This window comes from Vombatus ursinus, unplaced genomic scaffold (genome assembly GCF_900497805.2).
Source record: "Vombatus ursinus unplaced genomic scaffold, bare-nosed wombat genome assembly UNPS02014810.1, whole genome shotgun sequence".
In the NCBI taxonomy this organism is placed as follows: Eukaryota; Metazoa; Chordata; class Mammalia; order Diprotodontia; family Vombatidae; genus Vombatus; species Vombatus ursinus.
This window is the reverse complement of record NW_020954588.1, coordinates 16,580,849-16,593,040: the sequence shown is the minus strand read 5'-3', so window position 1 is coordinate 16,593,040 and position 12,192 is coordinate 16,580,849. Positions and strand designations below refer to the sequence as shown.

The 12,192-nt window shown below is 39.8% G+C and overlaps 1 protein-coding gene across 1 annotated transcript in view; it reads right to left on the bottom strand.

Annotated features, from left to right (window-relative positions):
* MED12L (mediator complex subunit 12 like) overlaps positions 1–12,192 on the bottom strand; it is a 385,357-nt gene that overhangs the window by 152,041 nt on the left and 221,124 nt on the right. The gene's annotated exons all lie outside the window — the stretch shown is intronic.

The window sequence follows — 12,192 nt, the reverse complement described above, 5'->3', positions numbered from 1 at the left end:
CAGCTGTGGGACTGGATCCATGAGCAATTGCTACACTTTGAGCCTGGATGTGATGGGGGACCCAGTGTCCCCTATCACAAAAAATTAAAAGGGTAGATTGCATTCTTTGTGGGACAAAGTCCATGGCAAATAAGTCAGTGTACTACTAGCCCCTCATAATTAACTGCTAATGAGACTGTGAAGGAAGGCAAAGGATGAAAGACAAGTCTTCTTTTCAGGAGACTCAACAAAAAAGAAAATATTTAGTCTTTAGTCTCACAGTCAAAAAGGTGAGAGGAGAGAGTGTATTGCTACTTATCACGGAAACAAACAAATTCAACGACTCTGCAATATTCAGACAAACACAGAAACTAAGAATGAGAAAAAAGCTCAGCCTGTCTAGCTCAATGCACACCTAAACAAAAATCCTCTCGCTGACACCTCTGAGAAGTGAGATCATTCAGAATCTGTTGGAAGAACATGACTAAGGGAAAATCCACTCACTACCTCTGGGTGCCCCCACTGGCCCATTCTCCTTCCAAGTGCTGGGAAGTTTGGTTTGGTTTTTTCCTTCAAACCCTGTTATCAAGCCTAAATTTGCCTCTTTGCAGCAACTTCCATCAGCTCGTCCTCTTCTACCTTTGGGGCTAACCGGAACATGTCATGTTTTACTTCCATAGAGTAATCTTTGAAATACTTGAAAACAGTTTTCATGCCCTCCCCAATTCTTCTCTCATCTAGGCTAAAAACACTCTGCTAATTCCTTCCAATAATACTCATACAGCCTGGTGTCCATTCCTCTCCTCAGCTTGGATGTCCAGTTTCAGACAGCTTGTCTCTGGCCTTCTGTAAATGTGGCACTTTGGACTGAAGACAGTATATTTCAGATTAGGTCTGACCAGGGCAAAGTACATTAGAACTCACTTCCTCTTCCGTTCCAAATTCTATGAGTCTCCTTTCATGCAGCTGTTTCTGGCTAGTGAATAGTTCCCTTGTCACACTGTTGACTCATATTGAGCCTTTGGTCAATGAAAACCCCCAGAAGTTTTTTGACAGGAACTGTTGCCTTCCCTCCCCTCCAAATCGGAAGATCTCTCCACACTATCTTGGATGGTTGCTTATTTCTCCTTTGTTTCACTTCTCCGACTGTTGGTTATTGTATGCCACCGAAGGCAGGGTACAACAAACAAAAAATTGAAGTAGAAGTTGGTTAGACCAAGAACAAGAGGCCAAGTACAGTTGTGGGGATGACATGATTTCCCTAATCCTTCACAGTCTAGTTTCACATCAAGCTTCTTAAGGATAATTGAAAGTAGAGCCTTTAGCCGTGTGTGTGTAGAAAAATATAACAAAATACTATTCAGCATTAAAATCTAACTTAGGAATATGTACGTTTCATCTGTATTATACTTGTGAATTTCTCTTTATTTTAGAAGGAAGATGATTTAATTAAAATTTTAAAAGTAACCATTAATATTAAGTATTAAGTCAGGGTGAGACAAGATCACAAACTTTAAGACACCTTAAAGATTATTGAGACTGAACTCGTAATTTTATAAAGGAAGAAAATAACATTTTGATTACTTATATGAATTCCTCAAGGTCAAAGAGGTATAGGCAGTACAGCCAGCATTTCAATCCAGATTCTCTGCCTCTGAATCTGGTACACTTTCTATCACACCATGTTGTCTGTCTTAATAATTTATTAAGTAATTACTGAATGCCAACAAAAATTTATTACTATTTTATTGAAATTTAATAATTAAGGTTAACACTTATTAAGAATTTACTATGTACAATGAAGGCACTATGTCTAAAGTTACATAACAATCCCTGTGGGGAAAGCACCTTTTTATTGGTCCCTGAATATAGTTCAAACTCAAGAGAGGTTTCATTCAATTCAGTCAACACAGTAGATATGGCATAGGAGTAATCTCTGGGAACTTAAAAGTAATGCTTCAAATCTTCTCAGCAGATTTTTCTTTCTTTATTAAAATTCACTTAGGCCTTGTCCTTACTGAGCAGGGCTCCTGTTTCAAGGATCTTATAATTCAGTGTGAATGGGGCAAGTCATTTAACTTCTCAGGTCCTCGGTTTCTTCATCTTTAAAATGACACGGAGGAGGGAAGACTAACTCTCTGGTCCTTTGCTGTTGCAAAGTTATGGACCTCCAATGCTGTGATATTCACAGAAGATGACAATATTTCATCGGGATAACTTCCAAGTCAAATGCACTAGACAGACAGGACACCACAAAAGTGGAGAAGATTTTCCTCAAAACTAAAGGATATAGAGAATAGGAATTACGAACATCTTTCTGCTTAGGAATGGTATCTGGTGACTAAACTGAAATGAACTTATTCCTGAGGAGCCAACATGGAAGGGCAGGGAAGGGGAGAACTTGTTTCCCTCCTTTTCCCACAGCCCCTAAGGCAGAAGCTTAGAGCAGCGGTCAAGGCTCACTGCTGTCAGAGGACGATGGTTTCCCCGCAGGATCGGCTCCCTGTGATTATTACCAGGGATGGGAAGCCACAGAGCAAAATCTTACTTCAGGGCCGCTCTCAGCCTTAACTACTTCTCATGAGATGGCTCAGTGAGGTACCAAGGTAGTGAGTGGTTAGAGCCTTGGGCCTAGAGTCAGATAACCCGAGCTTGAATCCTGCTTCAATCCTGCACATCTACTGAGCTGTGTCAATCTGGGCAAGTCACTTTACCCCTATTTATCTCAGTTTCCTCATCTGTAAAGGCAGATAATAACAGCAACTCTCTTCCAGGCTTACTATAAAGATAAAAAGAAATAATATTTGTAAAGTAATTTGAAAACCTTAAAGCCCTAATTAAATGTTCATAAAGGATGATGGTGGTAGTGGTGGTGGAAAGCTGCTAGACTCCAGGGTACCTGGTTGCACACCCAAAGGAGAATTCCCTGTCTTTCCCCACAAACCATCCCCTTTCCATAACTTTGCTTTGTTGTTGTTGAAAGCATTGCCACCCTCAGAGCCATGTTTCACTCTTTCATCGCTCTACACCCATGTCCTATCACCTCAAGTCTGCTTGAGCTTGCCTCTACCGCATCCGTCTCACTTGTCTCCCTCACCCTTTCCCTCTCCTTGTACCACCTGGTTCTGGTTCTCACATCCTCAGGACTTTCCAACAAGACTATTCCAGTAACCTCTTTATAGGTCCCCCTTTCAAGACTGTCCCCACTCCACAAAGCTGCCAAAATGTTACTCTCCGCAACATAAACACCACTGCCTTTAGAAATAAACACAGTACTGTTAACCATTTAAAATCATTCACAACTTGGCTCCAGTCAATTTTTCTACACTTTCTAGAAAGAAACTCCTACTCACACACTCTATCCTCCAACCAAATGGAACTTCTTACTGGTCCTCACCCACATAACATTCTGCTCTCCCTCCTCATCTCTACCTCACAGAATTCCTAGCTTGCTCCAAGATTCAGCTCAAATGACACCTCCTACAGGAAGCTAATCTTGATTCCCCACCACCACTAGTTGCTGGTGTTCCCCTATACTAATTCCAAGTTAAAATGAATTAAATTAAATTATTAAGTTAATAATAAAATTGTATTTAATTATCTGTGTACTATCACCTCCCCACTCCCCTGCCTCAAAAAGGATGTAAGATCCTTGACTCCCAAGAGAATTTTGTTTTACATTGCTATCCCTAACACATAATGGATGCCTAATAAGTATCTGTTGAATTATTGAATGAATAAATGTCAGACTGGCTACATATAAACCAAGTAGAAACCAGCATTAAAAAAGCAAAGAGAGGATGGCTCTTTCTATGTATTTCATAGCATGTCACACAGGGCTTCTATGGTTATCTAGAAAAACCTGACCTAGACATCTCTCTGCCCAGCTTGTCTAAAAGCTTCAGACACATACAGAATAAAAAAAATTGCTAAGATCTGCACATGTTTTCTAGGAGTGTTCACAGTCTGGGCATAAGTGAGATTCCCGTTGTTTGTTTAGGAAATAAAGAGATGATGTTATCGTTATTGGCAGGTTAGACCTTTTTCAGGAGCACTAATGGAGGCCTGGCACTATAGAAATGGGATTCACATCAGACATCTCACAAGAGTCATTAACATCAATGGAAATAAAAGCCCTTCATGATTCTCCCTTTCAGAACAGCTATAGCTGACCATTTTCAAAGCCTCTCAAGCTCAATTCCTCAGCAGGCTTCCTCTTTCCATGCAAAATTTCAAAGTACAAATAACTCCACTTAAGAAACCAATTGAAAACTAATTGGAAAAGCTTCTGAAGAGAATCACAAGGGAACAAAGATTATATAGAAAAGTTGTATGGTCTGAAAAAATTATTTTTAAAGAATTCTTTCATTTAACACAGTGGACTAGGAGTACAAGCTCTTCTAGCTATGAAGAAATGTACAAATTATGCCTCAGTTTCCTCATCTAGAAAAAACGGGGCTAATATTTGTGCTGCCTATTTCATAAAACAGTTGTAGGAAAAGTGCTTTGTAAGCTCTAAAGTACAATATGCATTTAAATTATTATTACATATTCCTCACATTTTTATTACAATTACTATTATACTATTTTTAAATCAATTATTTTATATTAGTCCTCAGGAACTCAATTTCCATTTCTAAGCACTACACAAACATTTTATCTATCAATTAAAACTGAAGGTAATACCAGATTGGAGAGGAGGGGATATATATTTGGCTTAAGCTATCTACACACACACACACACACACACACACACACACACACACACTCTATCTGCATTTTATATAAATATAAATTACCACAATATTCTAGAATATACACAAACCAAGGAAAAATGTATAGTTACTACTAGTATAAGTGAAAAGGTATTGAAATTTCCATCTGAAATGATAACTTCCAACCTAAAACACAGTTAACATCTGAAATTTTTACCTCAAGAAGGTTCCCAACATTCACATTAATTACCAAAATAAAACCAACAAATATCTATTCTACATCCAGTATGTACAAAATACCATGTCTAGAATCACTTTCATAATATTTTAAATTAAAAATAAAACTCAAAATATCCAACTAACTGTGTTTTTCAAGATCTGCTTTTTTCTCAAAAAGTATAACCTGGCACATTATAAATAGTACAGTACCACCTAGTGGTGGTTTTTGTTTTTCAAGAACTTGAAAGCTCTTTCCACCATTCATGAAGACTGGGTAGGTTTGCTGGTCTTGGAGGTGGGGTAAAAATGAGAGCGCTAAGTAAAGCGACAAGCCTCATGCATCTTTGGGCAAATCTTTGACTCTCCTAGACCCAAGTTTTCTTCTGAAAATTGAGGGGAATACATGAGAATCTTTCAAGTCCCTTGCAGTTCTACCATGCTATGTTTCTCTGATTCTCTGAATGTCCTTTCCTTTGTGTTTTCCACAAGGAAAAACACATCCTTCTTGCCCTTTAATATTGTTCAGTGACTCCGGGGAGAAAGCTATGGAAGAGATTTTTCAAAATGGTACAATAAAAAAAGGATGGAAAAAGAGAGAAAGCAAGAGAGTGAGAGAAAACAAGAAAGAAAATGAGAAAAAAAGGGGGGGGGAACAGCTTGTAAGCTATTTTGCTTCTATCATTCATTGAACTTACAGTGCCAAACACTGTAGTTACAAAGAAAGGTTAAAACAACAACCACCACCACCAAAAAACAACATCACTTTGACCTAAGAAAGTCTGCATCTAATAGAGGAAAAAACACACCAATAACTAGGTAGGTACTTAAGATACATACAGAACAAATGAGAGGTAATTTTAGAGGGGAAAAGTGCTACTTCTCCTGTGAGAGAGGTGGGTGAACTGAGCACCATATTTATATATGCAGGAAATGCTCTCTCTTTGGGCAGCTAGGTGTCACAGTGGACAGAGCACTGGACTTGGAATGAGGAAGGCTCCATTTCCTGAGTTCAAATCCAGCCTCAGACACTTACAAGCTGAGTGACCCTGGTCAAGCTACTTAACCTTGATTGCTTCAGTTTCCTCAGCTGTAAAAAGAGCTGGAGTAGGAAATGGCAAATCACTCCAGGGGGTCTGCCAAGAAAATCTGAAATAGGGTCATGAAGAGGCAGACACAACTGAAACAACTAAACAACAACATTTTGACTGCAGGCCCAGGGAGTTTCATTGCACCATCAACAACAACCACCCCTGGTATGGGGGGAAGGAAAGATTACAGGGGAAAATGTAGGTGTTGTAAAAACGAAAGATAATATAAGTTACGTTTGAAAAGAACTAAAAAACAACCCCAAAAAATGTTCATGCTTCTCTTAGGATTCAGAAAAGATTGTCACTTGTTGTCCAGGTGACCTGACAGAACACTGAGTGAGTAGGTACCCCCTGGGTAGTTTCCATGGCAACCACCAGGCAACAGTCACACCTCTGATACTATCAGCCAGAGCTTCTTGGATGCAGGTCTGGAATGATGATAGGATTGATTGGAAGCCTGTGCTTTCAATAAAAGGGCTTAAAATATGTTCTCAAAGAAAAAGGACCTTGGAGATCCATACACACACGCGCATGGGCACATACCAGTGAATTCATGCATTTAAAAATCTTTTTTTTTGCCATAGCTGATGGATAAGCCTAGGAAATCTGTCTCCCCTCCCCACCTCCCTTGTGATCAGTGAGGAAATTCCCCATACGAAATTTACTTTTGTTCTTAATACTGACTGAGAATAAAAGTTTCTTGAACCATATAGGTGGTGACTGATCTCAGAACAAGGACATTATCATTTCATCTTGGCACACTGTCCTTTTAAAAGTGCTAATATGAGATTATAAACCATTTAACCCAAAACTTCCTCATCCCACAGGAACCAGCACTATTCTGAGTACTGGCAAATGTGGTTAAGAATGGCAAGATTAAATAAAACTCCCAATATCACGGAGCTCAGTAGGGGATTTTTGAAAGAACACTGGTTCAAGACTGAGGGTAAGAAAATTAAGGGTGGACAAGAATGACATTTGAAGACCAGCTTGAAGAAAAAGTTTAAGATGATCGATGACAAAAGATTTATAGCTAGAAGGGTCCTGGGAGACCACCTCACTTCCACCTCCTCATTTTACCAAAGACAATAGTAAAATTCGTTATGATGGCAGATGTTATCAGAAGAGCCCAAGAGAAAAAAAAAAGTGGGAGCAGCATGTCCTATAGAATTCCCAGGGAAATAATTTTAAATCCATCAGATTTTTTTTGACAACTTGACTTTAATCTTCTCAATCCACAGAAGTTCATGTAATTTTAAAGCCAAAATGTATTTTCTTTGTGTGACCCTAGCCAAGTCACTTAACCTCTGTTTTAGTTTCTTCATCTGTAAAATGGGGATGATGATAATAATAATACCTTATCACCCAGGGTTGCTGTGAGGCTCAGATGAGACAATAATTATAGTGCTTAGCATGGTGCCTTGCACAAAGCAGGCGCTATATAAATATTAGTTATTGTTATTAATTATTATTGTTTTGAATATCATCTAGTTGTGACAATCCTCTCATTTAAGCCCAGGGAGGGTAACTGCAAGCCTAGTGCTGTCCTAAAGAGAGGTGAGGGTTACAAGCCCTGATTTTATATGTCCACTTCACACTAGTGGTGAGATCCTGGACAAGGGAACTTCGCCTTAGCTATAAAATGTGATGATAACACTTATGAGGAAAGAAAAGGGTTGTATCAAATGACCTCTTAATATCACTAACTGACCTTTGGGTCACACCACTGAGTAACGAGTAACCCAACTCAGAACAGAACTCAAGTCTCCTATACATAGTGCCTTTAGTAGAATCTAAAAAAATAGGATGATCTCCTTTAAAGAAACATACAGGATTTCCAAGGGCCCCTATTGATACTACCAAGATCACTATCATTCCCATGGCTTAATTGAAAAAATTGATATAAATGTTCTATAAGCTATTTTAACAGTGAAAATTGCAAATAAGACGATTGGTGGAAGTCAGAAACACTCAAAAATTATTAGTTCCACTAATATAAATTAATATTTATTCAATATCTGGGGGAAAAAGGCATGAAAGCAGTCTTTGGACCCCTTTCTCTTCTAATTCTTGATGTGAGGATATATATCTGGGTTGTATTACAAGAATTTACCACAATAAGCAGTTTGGGTCAAGAAAGAAATCAGCTAATTCTACTGACCAGTCATTTAGAAGTGCTGGCTGCCAAGCTTTTCAGCCCAGCTGATGAACACTCCTGTGGACAACTGGATAAGCTTGGAGGGACTTGACCTAATTCAGCAACATTCTCTAATGATGCTTCCTGGTTGCTTGGATAAAGTGCTTCTCTGTTACAGCTTGTTAGAGACTGTTAGACCTAATCCCCTGAGAAAGACAGCGGCCCCCCCAAATTGGATTTCATCTTCTTTTGCTTTAGCCTCTTCAAGGAAAGGATGATCTATTCTGTCCTCAATAATGATGGAGCCACTAATCTTCCCCAGCACCAGAGGACTACTGGGTACAGAATTCATGTTCAATTCTTTCAAGAAATCTTTCAGCATGAAGAATGCACTTGCTTTAAATGAGGCCTAAGTCTGCCTCCGTGACTGCAGAACACCCAAAGAGCTGGTTCAAGAAGAGGAAGAATCACTAAAAGAATCCCAGGGATATAGAACAGCATGAACACAGTAGGCATGGGTTCATGCTAAGAAAAGATGAATGTAAGTTTCTATGAATTCAGCTGATGCTTTTTACTAATACCAGAATCTTGACATGGGGAGGAGCAGGAGCATTAGTGACAGGCTTCATTGAGCTGTCAGCACTCTTTTAATGCCCCCCCCCCCCATTGTAGAAGTATGAGCAGGCTGGGAGCCATGGCAACTCAATCCTGGAACATGCCTATTGTTTCAACCCAAGGTGGAGAAAACACCTGGACTGGACTGAGCTCCAGTTAAATCCTCTTTATGCGTGATCCTCTGTCTCAAGCTAACAAAAGGTAACACAGAAAGTGTCACAAAGGGGGCACCTGAATGGGACCTTGAAGGATTTGGAGACAAGGAAAAGAAGGGGGAAGAGGAGGACAGGGAAGAGGAGGAGGAGGAGAAGGAAGAGGAGAAAGAGAAGGAGGAAGAGAAGGAAGAAGAGAAGAAGGAGGAGAAAGAAAAGGAAGAAGAGGAGGCAGAATAAAATGTGAGAGGGAATTCAAAGATGATTCTTTGATATTGAATGCCCTATTAACATTCATTCTGATAGCAGTATAGACAAGGCAACAACACAAGTTGATTTGGGAAATTATGCAACATGGAATTTTTTTTTCAATGAAAACAACCCTGTGCTCTGCAGCACCCCACCCTCTCCCTTGTTAACCACAGAAGTGTGGCAATCTTACAGTGTTACAATAGGTTGTTTTATTTCCAGGAACATGAAAAATAAATGGGAAAAGAAAAGACAGAGATGACTAAGGGTTTATGAGAAAGCATCTTCGCTATAGATTTAAACCCCAGAAATAAAAAATTTTTGCTTTGAAGAGAGAATAACCACAATGACAATATTCTCTAAGAACAAAATGTGATCTCTAAAGGTAATTCTGCTTCCTAAGGATAAGGTCTAGAGATGGTGGCATAACTTAATATAACATAACAGATATAAAACCGGTCTCAGAGTCAAGAAAACCTGGGTTCAAAACCTGCTTCTGACACAGACTGGTTTGTGTGACCCTGGACAAATCACTTAATCTCATAGTGCCCTAGGTAACTCTTTAAGACCCTAAGTTGCCGAGGAAAGGGAAACCTGCTTTGGTGGAGGAAATGACCTCATCGGGGAGTTCCCTATATCAATGAAATCACATGTCTCGTCCCCATCCCATAAGTCCTCTTGCAAGTGTTTAGCTGCATTACTTAACTCCATGGGAGCTTTCAGAGAATTGTCAGTTTCTCTTACTAATTCTTCTACTGACTAGTATGGCCATGAGCACGCCATGACACTTATCTCCCTTTAATGAGAGAGTGGGGCTAAGAGAATCCCAGGGTTCCAGCTAACACGAAGTCACACAGTTCTCTACCTGGGGGCTACTGGTAATGTTGGGCATGGGCCACTCTAAGGCACTGGGTAGACCTGAAGGGTAAAAGGTTGGGGGGGGGGTCCAATTAGGGACATGGAGAAGCATGAAGTTACTAGAGTCTGAGGACCTGAGGAGAAAAGGAAGATGTGTATTACATAGTTCAGCCATATTTTAGGAAGAATGAAATTTTTTGCATACTGGCCAACATCATTTACAGCACTGCAGTTATGGGGAAATGAGTTCCTGGTTACAAGCAAATGGTTTGCAAACAAACTTTCAGAACATGGTACTTTGGGGAATACCTATGCAGTGAGCAATAACCTTCCTAAATCTGCAGTACATAATGATGGCTGCAGGCTGGCTCAATTCCTCTGAGAAAATAAGAATGTTAAGAGGTGCAGGGTGGGAAGAGAAGGTGGCCAGGAGGAGAAGAGGTGAATGATGCCTTTCTTAAGTTTTTGTGTCATGGAGCCATTGCCAGAAGCAAGATGGGAGCCTAGAGCTTCCTGATTGCAAGTCCAGACTATTAGCTACTAAACCAGCAGACAGCAGCCAGAGGACAAAACAAAAGATTCAGAGTCCAAACACCTGGATTCAAGTCCCATCTCCAAAAATGTGCGGTCTTCGGCAAGTCATCTAACTCATCTGTGAATCTGCTCATCTGTGAAATGAAATGAAGGCAATGCTACCTTATCTTCCCTCACACAACTGTTTTATTTAGAGGACAGTGTTTTGTAACCCACAAAGCCCTCCAAGAGTGAGGGACTGTTTTATAACAACTCAGACATAAAAACATTTTGAAAAAAGGAACACATATTCTAAGGCACTTCCACTTGAAAAGTTAAGCAAAACAAAAGAGATCACCAGAACAGTTTCCTCTTCTGTCTTCCACAAAAGGCTCTACACAATGCAATTTGGGGTTTTGAGAAAAGGAAGGAATGAGCTCTTTACAACGGATCCTCACAACAACCCTGGGAAATGAGTGCTATTATGATCCCCGCTTTACAGAAGAAGAAATTGAGGCAGAAAGAGATTAAGTGACTTGCCACTCTACCGTGCCACCTTGCTGCCTCTGAAGACTGAGGAGTGAAGGCATTTTGATGCCAGCAATATTTTCTCCTTTAATATAATGAATGTGAAATCATGTATCAAAAATACATATGTATGATTTTTAAGATAAAAATTGCGTTAATTGGCCCCATTTTGCTCCAAATTTCCTCCACTGATGTCCTTTCATCACATGCATAATTAACATCATTAGACTATGGTTCTTTAATATTTAAATATTTGAGGCCTTGCAGAGGAGGTTGGACCAGTCATTTTATTGATACAGGCAACTCCTTTCTAGGTAGGAAATTCTCTTTACCAATGAGAAGAAGAAGTATTTTTTTTGTGTGTGTGTGTGAGGCAATTGGGGTTAAGTGACTTGCCCAGAGTCACTTAAGTGTCATGTGTCTGAGGCCAGATTTGAACTCAGATCCTCCTGACTCCAGGGCCGGTGCTCTATCCACTGTGCCACCTAGCTGTCCCGAGAAGAAGTATTTATGAAGCACCTACCATGTGCTAGGCAATGAGCTAAGCACTTTTGATCTTCAAAACAACCCTGTAAGGTAGGTACTATTATGATTCCCATTTTACGGCTGAAGAAACTGAGGCAGGCAGTGGTTAAGTGACTTGACCAGGGTCACATAGATAGTAAGTGTCTGAGGCCATATTTGACCTCTAGTCTTCCTGACTTCAGGCCCAGTACCAAATCTGCCAAGTCCAGAGTCTAGGAAATTTACCCAAAATGACTCCAAGGCCAGTACTATGTAATATACCAATATGCAGCCAAACTGCTAGTTTGAGAAATGCCGAGTTAACTTAAGATTATGAAGCAATACTCCAGAGGATCAAGCAGAAAGGGTTCATCCAGGAAGAAAGAAATGGAAATGTAATTTTGGGTAGCTGCTCTAGGCTGTGCTAAGTGGAAAGTACATGGCTTTTCTGAGATACACATTCAGGCTTTGTTTGATAACCTCAAAATGCCACAAAACTAGTCCCTTCTCAAAGGAGGGTTATTTCGTTTAGATGAAGCCAAAGTTAACAATTCTACTGCTTGACCCTAAAGGTTCATCATGCTTAGAAAATGATCATCTAGCGATTTTTAATAGATTTTGGAACAGAGACCATA